The following is a 16,097-nucleotide window of genomic DNA, read 5'->3' as shown; positions in this document are numbered from 1 at the left end:
CGGCTGCCGGCTCAAGGAGTGCGCGGTGCTGCTTGCCATAATTAGGTGCCTGCCGGTGCCTCCCCGCGGACGGCACGGCCAGGCCGAGGCCCGGGCACTGCGCGCACCGGTTGGCGCTACACGGGCCTAGGCAGCCCCGGCAGCCTCTGCGCCGGGCCGCTCCTGAAGAGCCTTAAAAAGCAGCCGGCTGGGGCCGAGGCTGGGGCCGTTGTAGCCGCGCGGCAAGTCCGCGCCGCCTCTTTCGCGCTGTTACTGCTACTTAGCTGCCTGGCGGGGTGGGGCGGGGCGGGGCGGGGCTCACACTGACTCGGCTTCGTCCACATGTTACGTAAGGTCTTTCGTCTCTCTCGCACCCTCTGGCAGTCCAAGAGGAGCAACAGGGACAGAGCTACATCTAACGTAGTGTCCATAACGGGCGGGCCCTTTCGCGCCCCCGCCACATCTCCGGAGGGCCGCCAAATGTCGCCCAAAGGGTTTTGGACCCAATGTCGCCCCAAATTGGGTGCACATAATTGGGGAGTTTTAACCCCGGGGGCCCTTTTCCCATGGGCAGCTCATTTAACAGGTGAAAGTTCCTCACAAAGGGGTTGACCTGATTTCGTACGTCACCTTGGCAAACCTTAGTCCTTTCTACTCCAAAGAAAATTAAAAAAAAAGTTCCTTAAATGGTTGTCCCCGACCCCCGCGCCCCAAAGGTGGGCCCAGTAACTGGGCGCTTCGCGCGGCCCTAAATGGTGGGGAGGAGACAAAGGACCAGAAGGGGCACCCACATGAGAGTGTATGGAAAGACGAACGGAATACGATCCATTCGCCGGACCCAGGGCCCTCTCGCGGCGACTCACCCTCCCGGGCCCTGGGGATCCCCCGGAGAAGGGGAAAGCCGCCAAGTTCGCCTCTAAATCTGGATTGTTGGACTAATGTCGCAATTGGACGCTCGCACAAAAATTGTGCGCGATGTTTTTACAACAGCTCCGAGCATGGGAACCTTCTCGTATACACTCTACAAAAAATGTCCTGTCAACGCCGTTAATTTATTACCAATGTTTGCTGTTATGCAATTCACGGCGTTTGCTGTGAACTAGTTCACGGCGTTCACTGTGATCTCGGTTACAGTGTTCACTGTGATCTGGCCACAGTAAACGCCGTGAATTGGAGCCTGATTTGCAGTACTTCTGTACTTAGCGGCGTCAAACTCACAGTGTTTACTGGGGACCAGATCTCAGTGAACACCGCGAACAAGATCACAGTGAATCCCGTGAGCAGATCACAGTAAACGCTGTGAATTGACCTACAGTGAAAACTGGTAATAAATTAACGGCATTTACAGGACATTTTTGGTAGAGTGTAAGGTGCAGCTCTATTAAACATGAAGTTGAAAAGCTATACACATCACCAACAGCGGAAGTTCGATACCTGATTTCCGTACGTCATCCCTGTGCGCGAAATTTCCTTACTCCAAAATCCTATGCTATTTCCGTGTCAAGTCTCAAAGAACATCTTTTTCTTAAAAGAAAAAATTTCTTACATTAAATACGTTTGTTTTCCGGTGCGGTCGCCGCGCGCTCCTTCGCGCCGCTCGCGTCGCGCCCTCGTCACGTCCCCGCGGCAGCTGTCGCGCTGGCCGCATTAATTGGCTGCGAGAGAGAGAGAGAGAGAGAGAGAGAGAGAGAGAGAGAGCGCGGAGGGAGATGTATACGCGGGAGGAAAGTTTTTCGCTCAGGACGAGGCCGTCTCCGCGGCACCCCCGTTATCATCACCGCAATCACGGCGCCTCGGCGCACCTCCACCGCGGGGCCCGCAAGCCCGCGAAACCCGCGACGACAGGTCCCGAGCAGTGCTTCTCGTCACGCTGTCTCTCTCGCACCTTTGTGTGAGAGGGACAGAGAGAGAGAGAGAGAGAGAGACGCAAGCACCGTTCGGAACGAGCCTGCTGCTGCTTTGCTGGCCTCTGCGCCGCTCTGCGCGCGCACCGGCTACCTCTGTAGATTATTCGTCGCCTCTATTTCTCGGTCTCTCTGTAAACACATTTGGCCGCGGGGGGAGGGGCGTGATAGCCTCGGGGACCGCGCTGGCGACGGGCCGCGACTCGTGCGGCACCGTGCCCCCTCCCCCCCCCCTTCCACCTTCCTCCTCCTCTCCGTCTCCCCTTCCCTCCTCCCTCCCCTTCCCCTCCTTCCTCCTCGTACCTGCTCGCGCGCGCGCTTTACTTCGCGCTAGCTTCTCTACCAATTGTTCCGAATCGCTCTAGGGAGTTGTGTGTCCGTCCAGTCACAAACAAACACACATGCACATGCATGCACACACACACACACACGAATGTGGAGTACGCGATTTGGTTTCCGTTTTGTTTCTGCGGTTTTCATCCGAATGCCATTCCGTTTCCTTATGTGCCTGCGGGGGGTCAATAACCGTGTTTGATTTAGAAGAATTGGCTCCTGATTGTCGGGGGGGGGGGGGCTCGGTGGGCTCGAGAGGCGGGAAAAGGGGGGGGAATTGTTTCGCGAAGACACACACAGACCGCACGAAACGCGAAACCGAAACAAACACTCACCCTTTGATGCATTTTTTAAACCCCCTCGTCACACCCACAGTGCGTTATGATCGACAACAACATCAAGAGCAGCAAGGTCAAGAGGGGCGGCTCCGCCATGACGGCCTCGACGGCCTCGACGGCCGAGGCGGGGGGCCGAGCTGGCCGACGACGCAGGTCGTAGTGCGTCGCGGCTGTCGCGGTGTCCGAGACCTTGAGAGCGTCGCCGTCGCAGCGTCCTCGACATGAACACCGTGCAGAGCTCGGGGGGCGGCCAGGGGATCGGCAAGGGCAAGGACTCCAACCTTGACGTAAGTACCTGAAAAAAGTGAACCGAGACACTGCCTCTGTTCGCGAGTGCACCAGTGTATAGGCTCGAAGGAAAGGCGCTCCTTCGGCCCCTTGCTGTCTAGTTTAGTTACATCTCTGCAGATTTCTTCTCTAGGCTTCCTTTGAGTGACACCTTTCGACGTAACTGGGTGCCTCACTCAAGCAAAAGTGGTCCTTGAGAAGCACCAGGCAGGCAGGCAGGCGTTGTTCCGGGCAGGCCTTGTCCTGGCAGGACCTGGAGGAAACGGGCTGCCATCCACGCCAGGGCCTGGCAGGGCCGCCCCGAGGACGTCCAGTTCGGACCGTTCGGCGAGGCGATTTGCCTGGGATGTGGCACGATGGCCGGCTATCTATCACACCCAGCGGGCGTGGCGGGGCGGGGTGGGGAGGGGCGTGGCGGGGCGGGGTGGGGCGGGGCGGGCGGGGCGGGGTGGGGCGTTCTGCGGCCCTCCTGCGCCACCGCCGGCCGGCCGGGCCAGGTCGGGCGTGTCCTGCTCGCTCGGGGGGCGCTCAGCCCCGCGGCTCCTTGGGATTTGTTTCCGTCGTCAAAGACACGGAGCGCGCGGCTCGGCGCGGCCCGGCGCGGCCCGCCAGGGGACGGACGGCCGCTGGGGCACCAGCGCGCCAACGCCACGCCAACAGCGCGGCCCCGGAAGGGGAGTGTGGTGTTGTCATGCTGGTTAAGGAGCAGTAAGGATGTTTCGTGTGTGTGTGTGTGTGTGTGTGTGTTGAGAGAGAGAGAGAGAGAGAGAGAGAGAGAGAGAGAGAGAGAGAGAGAGAGAGAGAGAGAGAGAGAGAGAGAGAGAGAGAGTCCGAAGTGCAAATGCTTGCCCTCTGTGTGCACGCGTCCCGGCCGGCCCTGCCCTCTGCGCTTTACAAATGGTTTTCGCACTCTACTAATGTTTGGTCGTGATGTACGCCTAACGACCGCCGCGCCTAGCCTCTCTCCTTCTCTCTCTCTCTCTCTCTCTCTCTCTCTCTCGCACTCATACGGAGCGTCCCGCGGCGTGTGCGAGAGAGACGGAGAGAGGAAGCCGGCTGGCTGCGGCGGCGCATCGCCATGCCCCCCCCCCCCGTTCATTTCACAGCGTTCGAACTAAATGAGTGTGCATAAATCGGCGACTAGCATTAATCCGGTGCGCGCGAGCGGCATCAGGCAGCGAGTGGCACGGACGGCACGGAGTGGCACGGATGGCATCAATCCGACTACGTCCTTGTCTTTTTTACCCTCTCGCTCGTCGTTTTCCGTCCCGCTTTTTTTTCCGGCCCCGCCGCTCCGTCTCCCGGACAAGTCCGTCGCGGCTCTCTCGGCCGGGCGGCGCGCGAGCTGGACACTCGTCGCGGAGCCCCGCGAAGCCCCGCGAAGCCGTGGCCGTGGACGAGGCGAGGCCGGCGAGGCCAAGAAGTAATGGTGGTGGCGCAGTCCCGGACGAGGACTCGGAGGAGGTGGCCGAGACCTTTTTGCTGACAGATACAAATGGTGGCGGGGCGGCCGCAGGGCCGCAGGGCACTGCACGGCGCCGCGCCGCGCGGTGGCGTGCTGTCCAGAGGCTCGGCTCGGCGTGGCTCGGCTCGGCTTGGCCTGGACGGGCCGCGCCAACAAGGCCAATCGACGTGACGCCGCGACGACGCAATCGGACTCACCCTTCGGCGCCGTTTTTAAAATTGAGATCCTCTGTCCGCGCGCTCGGCTGCTGCACAGTGGGCCGGAAGACCGGTGCGGAGGCGGCCAAAACTCTAGACGCGTTTTGAGCTCCAGAGTCGCTAAATGGGACTCGATCCGAACGGGTGACCCCACCAATGGATTCCTCGTTCGGCGAGCAATCCATTGGTGGGGAGAATCCGTGACCACAATTTTGGTCTGAAAAGCTGCAACCTGGTTTGAAAAGCTTCGATCTGGTATCAAAAGCAGCTGCGACCTCGTCTCTAAAGCTGCGACCTGGTTTGCAAAGCTGTGGTCTGGTATCAATCGGTGCGATCCGGTTTCAAAAGCTGCGGTCTGGTCCCTAAAGCTACGACAGCAATTGTGACAGTCATTTTTTTACGCTGTGTCGGCCTGCCTTCCGACTTGTCGAGCCCAGCGCCAATCTGCGAGGCAAAGTAGGTCGGATTATGAGTCTGTTGACACTGACGGCCCGGTCGGATCATGCCCACGGTTCCAATCTTTTTTTTTTCGTCTCTCCCTCCTTGTTTGCCGAAGACGAAACTGGCATGACCTGAGCGGCCGCGCAGCGGTTCTCTGGCTGCCTGGCTGGCTGCTTTTGCCTATGGTGCCTACCTGGCTGGCTGCCTGGCCGCCCCCAGCATCCCGCGGGCCGCCACCAAAGAACGGCCCGTTGGCTTTGGAAGCGGCAAGCGTGGCCCACTCCATGATGCCCCACTCCAATCCCTGGAATTCGGGCGACTGACTATTTCTGCCCGCTTTATAGGTCCCTCCCTCGGCTGGCTCAATTTCCGTTTATTGACTCTGGGCAGCGCGGGCAGCGACGGCCCGACAGCGAAGGGGTTGCACGTCGACCGATGAATCAGCGGGGACACACTGCAGACTGATTCCGAGAGACGTCGCTCTGTCTCTCTCGCACTCGTGGGGCGTGTCGTGTCGTAGTGGGTGAGAGAGAGAGAGAGAGAGTGAGAGAGAGAGAGAGAGAGAGAGAGAGAGAGAGAGAGAGAGAGAGAGAGAGAGAGAGAGAGAGAGAGAGAGAGACAGCGGCCGTTACAGGGTATTACCCGTACCGCCCGCACCGTCCACAAGATGGCGTCCGTGTCGCGTCGCCGGGTAATCGCTTTGCGCTGCCTGCAGACGCATTCCGAGAGTCGTCTCGTCGCTCTGTCTCTCTCGCACCTGCTCGGGACGCCCCGTGAGTGCGAGAGAGACAGAGCGAGACGAATCTCGGAATGAGTCCGCTGCTGGCTGGCCGCTTCCGAGGGCCCCAGGCTTACGGCCTGCCTCGTATTTATGGCTGCCCGGCGGCGGCCCCGGCGGCTCGCACGGCCGGCACTTCAAAAAGAATTATTTGGACGCGGCGACGCGGCGCAGCGAGGCTAATCTGAGATGTCGCGGGGCAGGGGGAGGGGGCGGCGCCACGGTGGAATCCAGTGTAGGGGAGGGGGGGGGGCTATGTTGCGGCGCGAGGAGCGAGTCCCTGAAATTTGGCGCTGCCTCTCGCAGTGCAGCGGCCGGGTCACGGCCCAGGCACGACTCCGTCTCTCTCGCTCACCCGCACTCGCAGGGCGTCGGGTGCGAGAGAGACAGACGCAACGTCCCGCTCTGCCTGCAGGCACGGCTGGAGCCTGGCTCACAGGCTTCAAAGTGGCGTGCGTCGGCATTCCGGAGGCAGCGCACAGTGGGCCAGAAGACCGGTGGAGGCGGCCAAAACTCTAGACGCGTTTTGGGCTCAAGAGTCGCTGAATGGGACTCGAATGGAACGCGTGACCCCACCAATGGATTGCTCTCCGAAAAGGAATCCATTGGTGGGGTCACACGTTCCATTCGAGGCCTGTTTAGCGACTCTGGTGCTCAAAACGCGTTTAGAGTTTTGGCCGCCTCCACCGGTCTTCTGGCCCACTGTGCAGCGGGCTGATTCCGAGTGGGAGGTATCTCTCTCTCTCTCTCTCGCTCTCATGGGGCGTCTCATGAGGGTGCGAGAGAGACAGGGCGACGGCACCCCCCTCGGAACCAGCCTGCAGGGCGAGGCACGGCCTCGGCGTCCTCGTCCTGAGGGCGGCGGTGCAGGACGCGCTGCTTTGGGGTGTCCTGTTCACAGTGTGCACGGAGGGATCCAGCGGCAGCCGGGGCGGCGACAGACACGTCTCGTTCCATTCCGGTTCCTTTTGCTCAAGACGCGCCCTTGTACGTGGGTCGCTTTGACGACAGTTTCTATCGCGGAATTCGCTGGCCACGCCCTTGATACGATTTGAAAAAAGAAATAGAAAAATTCCAATGCTAATCGCATTGCAAGGTGTACCCATTTTCTTCACTGGTTTAAAAGTGAGATATGAAATACCAATAAGAAGGAGTTCTGGTCAAACCTGATTAGGGATGGAAGAGGCCATAATATTACCGGTTAAGAATATGAAAAATTACAGTAAAAACGGTATTTTACGCAAACCCCGGTAAGATTTGTATTTTTCAAGAATTTTACAAGATTGTTAACTTTAAATCAGCAGTCCGCATATTAAATCAAAACGGTAAATGTGTAGAAATCGTCGTTTGGCCTGACTTTAGGCAGCCACTGCGTCTAATCTAAGGTGGCTAATCGTTCTCCGTCAACTGGTGGGTACTCTTTGGACCTTAAAGTACTTTGTTATATCGAGCTACTTCTTTGTAAGGCCTGAAAAAGTCTGTAAGGTTTGCAGAGTGCTTATCACCGTATCAGTACGAGGCGTGTCTCAATGTGACTGGTGCCTTCGGCCGACGCATTTTCTGTTCCCGTTATTTCCCCCCCCCCTTTTTTTCGCGTTCCCACCGCGTTGGGTTTCAATTTTCACGACGGTGGGGGGAAAACGACCGCTGTGTCACCGTGGAAGCCTCGGATGGGGTCCATCATTGCGACTCGGGAAGGGGGGGGGGTAAAGTCGCGCGGTGGTGCGCAATCAAGCGAAATAAGCTGCGACGCCTCGTATATTCCTCCCGGAATTGGCGGCCTGTCGGCGCGGCAGTCAATCGGCCGAGTGGCGGTGGCGGCGCTGCCTGGGGCCGCCTGCCTAGCCTAGCTAGGGCCGCCCACTGTAGGGCCGCCCACTGTAGGGCCGCCCACTGTAGGGCCGCCTAAAGCTGGCCGGGCCGACGACGGGTTGTCTATTATCTGGCGGACCGCCGCGTGTGGAAGGGGGCGGGCCTCTCCCCCTTCTGCTGCCACTGTCCTCCCTCCCCCTCCTCTCTCTCTCCTCTCTCTCTCTCTCTCTCTCTCTCTCCCTCTCTCCTCCCTCCTCTCTCTCTCTCTCTCTCTCTCTCTCTCTCTCTCTCTCTCTCTCCTCTCCTCTCTCTCCCCTCTCTCTCTCTCTCTCTCTCTCTCTCTCTCTCCCACTGTCGTGGCGCGCGAGCTGCCTTCCTGACGACGACCCCGGGGTGCGCGGAGGGCGGCTCGGAGCGACGCCGCCTGAGCCCCTCTTGAGCCGTCACAAACTTTTTGGCCCAAAGTTGACGCGTTTAGTGCGCGATGCGTGCCCAGGGCGCCGTGCCGTGGCGTGCCGTGCCCTGCCACGCCGTGCCCCAGGCGCCGAAGGAGTCAAAGAAGGATGGGGCGTGTTTGGCGCTGCGGAGATAATTTGGCCGTATCGACGAGCCGGCAGCTGGAGCTTCGGGAGGAGAGATGCGAACCCGTGCCCTGTCTCTCTCCACTGACTGCGGTCACACCACCGAGAGCGTACGGAGCGGCGTTCGGATCCTGGCCCAGATCTGTCGCAGCGAATTAAAAGAGGCCGCAGGTTAGGCCGGGGTGTTTACATCAGGCCGCTCAGGCCGACGCCCGTTTCGTTGGACCGTGCGACCCGCAAGTCTAGCCATATGGGATCGCGGACCAGCTCTTACTCACATTAGGCCAGTGCGTTCCCAACGTTGTAAATGCTCAGGTCGATTTTTTGCGTTTGGCCGGCCATTTTGCGGGCTTTAGTGCGCGGAGGGCGGCTCGGAGCGACGCCGCCTGAGCCCTCTTGAGCCGTCACAAACTTTTTGGCCCAAAGTTGACGCGTTTAGTGCGCGATGCGTGCCCAGGGCGCCGTGCCGTGGCGTGCCGTGCCGTGCCACGCCGTGCCCCAGGACGCCGAGAAGGAGTCAAAGAAGGAGGGTGGCGTGTTTGGCGCTGCGGAGATAATTTGGTCGTATCGACGAGCCGGCAGGCTGGAGCTTCGGGAGGAGAGATGCCGAACCCGGTGCCCTGTCTCTCTCGCACTGACTGCGGTCACACCACCGGAGAGCGAGAGAGACGGAGCGACGCGTTCGGATCCGGCCCGCAGATTAGGTCGCAGGCGGGGGGAGCGGTGGATTATGTGGAAAGGAGGGCGGGCGGGGCGAAGGTTGCGGAGGACAGACGGGTTCGACTGCAACGGGTTGAGCCCAGGCGGCTGATTTCCGAACAAGGGGTTCGTCGCTCTGTCTCTCTCTCTCTCTCTCTCTCTCTCTCTCTCTCTCTCTCTCTCTGTCTCTCTCTCTCTCTCTCGCACTCGTGGAGTGGCCTGCCGAATAGCGCTGTGAGTGTGAGAGGGACAGTGACGGAGCGTCTCTTCGGATTCGGCCTGATGCCGCTTCCCTTATCGCAGCGCACTAGTCCGGACAAATCGCAGTCTAAACACGACTGCTGCCGTCTCATCTCTCTCTCTCTCTCTCTCTCTCTCTCTCTCTCTCTCTCTCTCTCTCTCTCTCTCTCTCTCCTCTGTCTCTCTCTCTGCCCCTTGCCGATAAACGGGGTTTGTTAGCGTCATCCGGCACGCCGGCACGCCCTGTGTTAAATGAGCGCCCCTTTCTCGTCGCCGCCTTTTTTCCGTATTCCTCCGCCTCCGGTTCGCTCGCGTCGAACTCTCTCGTCGTCGTCGTCTCCGCGTCTCTCGCCCGCCGGCACGCCGAGAGTCGGTTTCGTCGCTCTGTCTCCCTCGCACGCACGGTGCGGCCCGTGTAGGTGCGAGAGGGACAGAGCGACGAGAGCGACTCTCGGAGTCAGGCAGCAGGCGGGCGGGGAGATGAAGAAGTCAGGCAACAAATTCATTATTCCTTCTTCATGTCTGGAATGATAGGCCTGCGCGGGGCCGTGGGCGGGGCGGGGCGGGGGGGGCGGGGCCGGGTGGGGCGTGGCGCGGCGGGGCGGCCCGACTGCCTTTGGGTCGTGTTCCCTTTGTCAATCTTCATTTCCTCTCCGGGACGTGTTTTATTTGATTGCTTCTTTTTCTTATTTTTTCCCCCCCGCTATCGCCGGGAGGAATTTATTCGTGGCCGTTTCGACGGGCGTCGCCCCGCGGCGCGGTTAGGGTTGCCGACTCGTGTAATGCTGCCGCGGTCCCGTGCTACTTTGAGAGACCGCTGTCGGCCCGACGAGTCGGCAACCTCACAGCGCCGCGATGGAGCGGCGCGCAGTGGACCGGTGGAGGCGATGAAAATCCCGGACGTCTTTTGCGCTCGAGAGTCGCAACAGGACTCGAAACCGAGCAGGTGGCCCCACCAATGGATTCCTCGTTCGGAGAGCAATCCATTGGTGGGGTCACACGTTCGCTTCGAGTCCTGTGTAGCGACTCTGGAGCTAGTCCGGGATTTTGGCCGCCTTCACCCGTCTTCTCACCCACTGTGCTGCGGGGCGTGACCGCGGCTCGGCGGCCCCGCGACGATCCTACGCCCGTTTTTACGACGCTGACGAGATCAAGCGGTCTGCATGCTAAGCGACCACTTTTCCGGTGGGATTTCTTTTTTTTATTGCACTTTTGTTCGTTTTCCGAAGCTGCGGGGCCGACCGATCGGCGTTGAAGAGACTGCAGTCACGGGGTGGTTGGGGGGTGGGGGGGATGGGTTTACGCAGATCGTACAAAAATGCATGGCTGCCTCTAGCTTTGCGCGCTTGACCGAGGATGACCGTTTGTCCGATCCATTGCCTTTCCCTCCACCCGCTTTCCCCCCCCCCTCCCCCCTCCCTCCACCCGCTCTCCACCCACCCCTTTTCCTCCGACAGGGGTGCCAACTACAAGCACAGCAACCAAACACGCCCCGGCACGTCTTGTGTGCAGTGTGGTGTTGCCAACTGCCGGCAAACACTTGTGCACTGCCGCCGCCGCCGCTCGGGTTGCCACTTGGCACGCGTCGTGGCGTGCGCCCGCGCACGGGTTCGCGCCGGCCAGCGTGGCAACCCTATTCGGTTGGCAGCCCTGCTGCGGTGCCGTGATAGCGCGGCCAGCTGGACTGGACAGCGTGACAGGAGCGCCGTCGTTACGTGCAGAGGCGCAGCAGGGGGGGGGGAGCGTTGCGGGTGTCGCTTTGTCACCGCGTACCGGTTTGACGCGTCCAGCTGCGCGATATCGCCATGGCGGTATGGCGATGCCGCCACGCGTCGGGGAATAATGGATTTGTCGGCGACATCGCCCCTGTCTATCGGCCCGAGAGGATGGCGCCGTGTTGCCGTCCATTGAAATGGAGTGTTATTTTTCACGGGCGGACTCGCGCGCGTGCGGCGATCCGGCCCCGACACGAAACACAGTGGGCAAGACCGGTGGAGGCGGCCGAAGCTCCAGACGCGTTTTTGGCTCCAGAGTAGCTGAACAGGACTCAAATCGAACGTGTGACCCCATCAATAGAATGCTCTCCGAACGAGGAATCTATTGGTGGGGTCATACGTGAGGTTCCAGTCCTGTTTAGCGACTCTGGTGCTCAAAACGCTTTTCGAGTTTCGGCCGCCTCCACCGGTCTTCTGGCCCACTGTGCGGCACGGCAGGCTGCCCAGGCCGGGCCAGCGTCCGTGATAAATCAAGCGGAGAGCCTGTCGGCGACTCTCGCGCGTGCGAAGCGAAAAAAAGTGAAACGATGGAATGAAACACGGTATGGCGGCCTTTCTCCGGCACTGTCAATCCTTACTCGTCCTCGACGGACGGGCGCTGTCTCTCTCACACCCACAGCGGGGCGCTGTGCATGCAACTGATCTTTCATTTTCCGTGAAGGACTCCTCGGACCCCGGCCCGGTGCTGCGGTGGCCGTGCTGCGGTGGCCGTGCGGCCCTGCCCCCCCTTTCTCCCCCCCCTCTCTCTCTCTCTCTCTCTCTCTCTCTCTCTCTCCCGTGTGCTCAGCGGGCTCGCGAGGGAAATCCGTTCTAATAGAGGCGGCGCGACCACGTTCCGATAAGAAAGAGGGAAAAAGGTCAACCGGTTCTTTTCTTCCCTCCTCTTCCTCCTCCCTTTCGACTCCCGTTCTCTCCCTGAATGAGAAGCAGCAGGGCGGGTTCGGGGTCCGCGACGACCGCGGTGCTCGACGACGAGTTTCGATTATTATTACATGCGGATCGGGCCTGGCGGTCGGTGAGGTCTTGCTCGTGGAGTGGGGTGGGGCGCGGCCGGCCCTGGCACTGCGGCCCAGAAGACCGGCGCAGGCGGCCGAAACTCCAGACGCGGTTTGCTCTCCAGAGTCGCTAAACAGGACTCGTCCAAAACGTGTGACCCCACCAATGGATTCCTCGTTCGGAGAAGCAATCCATTTTTTGGGGTCACGCGCTCATTTCGAGACCCATTTAACGACTCTGGGGCTCAAAAGGCGTCCTCCGCCGGTCTTCTGGCCCACTGGCAGAGCGCAGCCACGGAGATTTAAGGGTGTAGGGTCCCTCCGTGGCTGCGGCGCCGTGCCGTGTCCACTGGAGCGGCGGGCCGGGGCGTGGCGGGGCGTGGCGGGGCGTGGCGGGGCGGGCCGGACGAAGTACATGTTTGCGCGGCAATGGCACCGCGTCACGACCACACCTCGCCCGGAGGACGTCCCTCGAAGAACGTTCGAAAACGCATCGAAAAACTGCTACTGGCTGTCCACTTCGGGGGAGAGTTACGGCCGCGCGCGTCCTGATTTTTGCGTGTGTGTATGTGTGTGTGTGTCTCCTCAAGGCAGCCATATCGCCGTAAATCTTTGTTGTTTTTCAGGAGGAACGGTACACTGTTACACGCCTGCACGGCTTGGCTGACTGTAGAGCGTAAAAGACGCCTTTTTTTGTTTCGCCCCAACCGGACGTGCTGACCTACCTCCCTCTCTGCCCGCAACAGTCTTTGTTTTTGGTCGTCCTCTTCTTGAAACCTGACTGGCCATACTGCGAGTGGGAGTCGTAGCCGTTTGTGGTCCTTCTCCGCCGGGATAAAGTGTCACCTTAGTAAGGACGGCCATGTCTCGTTTTGCAGTGCAGGCGGGCATGTGTCGGGCCTGAAATGGCATACGATCATGTGTGGTCTAGCCCTTAATGGTAATGGTAATTGAGGGTGTTCTCGAGGCCCGCGGCACGTGCGTGTGGTGCGGGCTGGCCTATGCTCCCGACTGCAGGCGCTTTCGGGGCTCGCTCTGAGACACGCAGTCTGTTTCGCATGTGTCGAGATGTCGCTGAGAATGAAAGGATCACATATTTTGACTGACTTTCAGATGCCAATCTCTCCGTTGCCAAATTTTTTAGCAGATGATACCTTCACACTTGAAACATACTTAAAACTACTATACAGATGAAGGTGTCAGCGTGCTTTTACTCTCGAGTCCAGAAACGAAGCGCGTATCCTAAACAATATAATAGGGGCTGGCTGCCGGGGCGGGCTGGTGCGTGTGGCTGGCTGGCGGGCTGGCTGGCTGGCAATGAGGCGCAGCCTGCGCGGAATTCGACAATCCCTCCACGGTACAGCGCCAGCGGCACCGGGCCTAAACAATGGCACCTCCTCCTCGCTCGCGACGGCCTGCCACGATCTGCGCGCAACATTGACAATCCCTCCCCGCCTGCCACGGCGCGGAATATCGCGCAACAATGCCTCCCGATTCGGCCCGGCCCGGGGCACTCGGGCCAGCTCGGGCTCGGCGGCGGGCGGTGCAGGACACAGCTCGGCACGGCTAGTACCAAAGTACCAACACCGGCCACCTCGCTCGGGTCTATATATTTTGTTTCCTACACAATTTTAATTACTATCTTTGGAATGAGCCCGCATACTACCCCGTATAAGGAAACCGAACGAGTATTGACTGAGAAATTTGAAAGGGAAAAAAAAAAAAATTTGAACTCTACACCCCCTCCCCAGTCTTAATGGGGAGGCCTCCTGCTTTACTTCGGTGTTCGGGATGGGAACCGGTGCTATCAGGTACCTGGGGTTAATCCCGTCAGCGACCCAAGCGTTCCCCGGGGGGCCCCAGTAGGACCCCAAAGCTCAGGCAGCTGGGTGAGAGCACCCAGTACGAAGCTCTTTGAGGGGCGGGACGTAGAGTGAGACGACAGAGAGACAGAGAGAGACTCAGACAGAGAAGAGGTTTGGTGGGAGCTTCTTGTTTTCGTAGGGTTGGTTGTGTACCCCATGGTACCCCCACTGTCCGGCGCTCCCGTACCGAACATACAGCGTTTTAGGCCAGCTTCAAAGGACTTATCATCGCCTCCCCGACGAATCGAGGAGGCACCACCCGCAACCACACACCGGATGGTCTGGATTGATGGATCAAATACGCCATCGCTCCAGTGCCGAGGCCAACCCGCCGAAGCGGATTGCTTTTTAGACACCCACAGCGGAGTGGCCAGGTGAATGTGACTCTGACCACTACGCTATCACGCTTGTACGTCTGGCAGCGTGTTGGACGACGGGTTTGAGTTGCAGTGGGAGGAAGGCGGTCGAAAAATGTAATGAAATGATGGGATCCGATCCCCGGACCCCGCCACCGGGATCACACGACTTTACGCTCTCGGCCACCACGGCCCATGATGAGGGGATCGGCGTGAGGTGGGTTGTTGACACAACAGGACTCGACCGACCCGGTCAAAATTTCGCAAGAAGTTGGGGGAGTCGAACCGCCGACCCTAGCATTGGGAACCGACGCCTCTACTCCCTGGACCACCACGTCCCATGCACGGAGTGGGCTCACGTTCACGGGTTTCAACCGCACTGGGTGAGGCAGTAAAATTAAATGGAAATATTTGTTAGGAGTCGAACCTCCGGCATGTGGGTCTGTTGCACACGGCTCCGCTCGGATGGCCTCGAACCAGCACCCTTAGGATAGTAAGTCGAAAAAACGCATGTGACGCTGGTATTCGAACGCCCGCCTGCGGTAACTCGATCCCACGTCTCTAACCTCTCGGCTATCACAGCAGTTGTGAAACGCGACGGATCATCTGCTTTCATTAACGTTCGTTGAATGAGATTTTTTGGTCGGAAGGGCTTCATCACCCAGTTTTGAGTCCGAATAGTTTCCGCTGGCCCGAATTCGGGTGAAGACGGCATCCCGCCCGTTTTATACGTAACAGAGACACCCTTTGAATGGATACGAACAAGTTGATGGTTCCCATTCCAAGCGGAACATGGCACGACCACTGAATGCCCCGCGCTCGGTGCTCACTCGGTAATGCGAGGCAGCGAACAGGGCTTAAAAAAAAGGTTGACCTTTATCGTCTCTCTCTCTCTCTCTCTCTCTCTCTCTCTCTCTCTCTCTCTCTCTCTCTCATCGGACGTCGACGGCGTGCGCAAACACCGCGAGAACGTGTCTGTCGAATTCGCAGACGATTTCCAAAGCTAATGAATAAGTTACCCGGTCGGCACGAAGCGCGGCCGCGGCGGCGACCCGATACGCACGCGGCTGGTCGAGGAGGATCATCGCTCTGTCTCTGTCGCACTCATAGGACTCCCCGTAAGGGTGCGAGAGAGACAGAGCGACAAACCGACCTCCTGAATCGCTCCGCCTCCGTCGCGCGGCTCGCTTCGCTGTTAGCGGTGGCGGGGCCGGCGGGGCAGCAGCTGATTCCGAGAATCGTTTTTGTCCGGTCTGTCTCTCTCGCACCTCCACGGCACGCCCCATGAGTGCGACGGAGACAGCGACGCTTCTCGGAATCAGTCTGCCGAACAGGAATCGGAAACACGTCATTATTTTCAGGGCGGGCTCGAGCTGCCTGCTTTGGGCTGCCTACCTTGGGCTGCCTGCCTCGCTGAGGCGTGGCGCGTCACGGGACTCAGGTGACGTGCGGGGGGGCCGGCGGGAACGCGGGAGGGAGGGTTTGCTTTCTGGGCCGGGCAACGCCGGCAACGGGCACGCCCATGGGGCCCGAGGCTTGCCCGAGGCCGGCGGGGGGCCAGGGGCACTGCGACGACGACGTGCTGGCCGCGCTGCGCCCCGCCCCGCCTCGCCCCCCCCCCCCCCGCCCCGCCCCGCCCCCCCCGCCCCCCCCCGCCCCGCCCCCCCCCGCCCTCGGGCTGCCACACAGGGCCGCCAGCAGCCGCGGCATCCCCACAGGAGGCCCACTCCTCCCTCTCTCTCTCTCTCTCTCTCTCTCTCTCTCTCTCTCTCCTCTCTCTCTCTCTCTCTCTTTCTTTTTCTCTCTCTCTCTCTCTCTCTCTCTCTCTCTCTCTCCTCTCCCCCTCCCCCCCCCCCCGGGGGTGTTTGGGCTAAAGGGAAAAGAATCAGCGCACACGAAAAGGGGAAGAGCGTGGTCATGCCGCAAAGTGGAGGGGCCGCGTTGCAGGGCGTGGCGCCCAGCCGTCACGCATCACGTGGGGGCGGGGCGGGGCGGGGCGGGGCGGGGCGGGGCGGGGTGGGGATGATCCGGCGCGGCAAAACGCGAGGCCG

This window comes from Thrips palmi, unplaced genomic scaffold (genome assembly GCF_012932325.1).
Source record: "Thrips palmi isolate BJ-2018 unplaced genomic scaffold, TpBJ-2018v1 HiC_scaffold_19, whole genome shotgun sequence".
Classification (NCBI taxonomy): domain Eukaryota; kingdom Metazoa; phylum Arthropoda; class Insecta; order Thysanoptera; family Thripidae; genus Thrips; species Thrips palmi.
This window is presented reverse-complemented; position numbering follows the sequence as displayed.